Below are 1,377 nucleotides of genomic sequence, written 5' to 3'. Positions count from 1 at the left end.
CTCCGAGTGGAGCCAGTTTCTTCTCATGTACTCGCTTCAACTAACCGGTACTAGATTCTGCTCAGGTGTCTTCGCTTGCTCGCCATTCCTCTCCAAGGACTGGATACGTGCGATATTCTCCTCAGGTGAGCCTCCCCGCAGGCCCTGAGTTCCTCCAGCGCTGCTGACGCAAACGCCAGAGTTATGCCACTGGCAGCTTTCGCGCTTGGCTAGGTGCCTCCATGTACATGGTAGGGCTTTGACTCCGAACTTCGTTATTCGAATATAATTCGAATATAAAAAAAAAAGAATGATATTCGAACGAATATTAGGCAGCCTTTAATATTCGAACCTGTTATGGGCATTATTTTTGGTAAATGTGTTTGCTTGTAAACATTGTTTTCAATTCAGATTCCGAGGCTTTTTCACGCCTGGTGAAGTTGTGAATCGCGAGCTCATTAACAAGGCTATTATTGGTCATCTGGGCTCCTGTAGGTGACTTTACGCCTGTTTCACACATACTCTGTTTGCAGTGCGTATGCGGTTCGTATTTTTTTCCGTACCCATGTTAACAGGTTAGAGCTTTCACACTGCACACGGTTGCAGTCCGTCGATCCGTTCCAGGTGCGGTGCGTATACAGCAGTGCAGAGATCGTTTCCGCACCGAGTCTATTTCTGCTGTTCTGCAAACGCTGAATTAAAGTGACAGCGCATGTTTCGTGGTCAAAATGAACACAGATTGACCTGAAAATGTAGTAATTTCACCATAAATGTATTTAATTAAATACAAATTTTTTTCACAGTATATCTTTTTACTTTAAGACCGGGGTAAAGCAAGGAAAACGTACTCGGTTACTTTCGTAACCTCGGTTCTCTCTAGAAGAGGGAACGAGTACTTGCGTAAGTATCTTAGGCTAGGGGAAAACCTCTTTTCCTTGAGATATCGAAGCCAAAAATTATCCTTAATTTTGCAATAATGTAAAACACATTGCAGCAGCATGCAGACATGGGCGAGACAGCTCGCGCGCCCATAGGCTGCTCTGCGGCAACTGCACCAGCCTATCGACAGAGGCCCCTCATGACGTCAGAACCAATGAGGGTGCTTCGCGCCCATTACGTCATGTCCCGCCGAAAGCGGGTGGGGCTAGGGCTATAAATACGGCCCAGAGAGGCTGGTTTGGTCAGTTTTTCATCGCAGAAGCGAATCAGAACATGACGCATGCACGGCAAGATACGCAAGTACTCGTTCCCTCTTCTAGAGAGAACCGAGGTTACGTTAGTAACCGAGTACGTTCTCTTACGAGAGGTTCTCTCGTACTTGCGTAAGTATCTTACGCTAGGGGAACACAGTGTAAAACGCCGTGCGTGCTTGAGACATAACACTAAAGTCCCAAGGGC

The 1,377-nt window shown here is 46.6% G+C and overlaps 1 long non-coding RNA gene across 1 annotated transcript; it reads right to left on the bottom strand.

Moving 5' to 3' along the window:
• Positions 1 to 281: 281 nt before the first annotated feature.
• LOC309497238 lies at positions 282 to 823 on the bottom strand. The gene is made up of 2 exons (XR_014205461.1): positions 768 to 823; positions 282 to 723 (listed from the first exon to the last, which is right to left on the bottom strand). It is a non-coding gene; the product is annotated as an uncharacterized lncRNA (long non-coding RNA).
• Between the last annotated feature and the right edge of the window lie 554 nt (positions 824 to 1,377).

Source organism: Leuciscus leuciscus (assembly GCF_965113295.1).
Source record: "Leuciscus leuciscus genome assembly, chromosome: 4".
Lineage (NCBI taxonomy): Eukaryota > Metazoa > Chordata > Actinopteri > Cypriniformes > Leuciscidae > Leuciscus > Leuciscus leuciscus.
The sequence above is the reverse complement of the archived record's forward strand: the minus strand, read 5'-3'. Positions and strand labels throughout refer to the sequence as shown.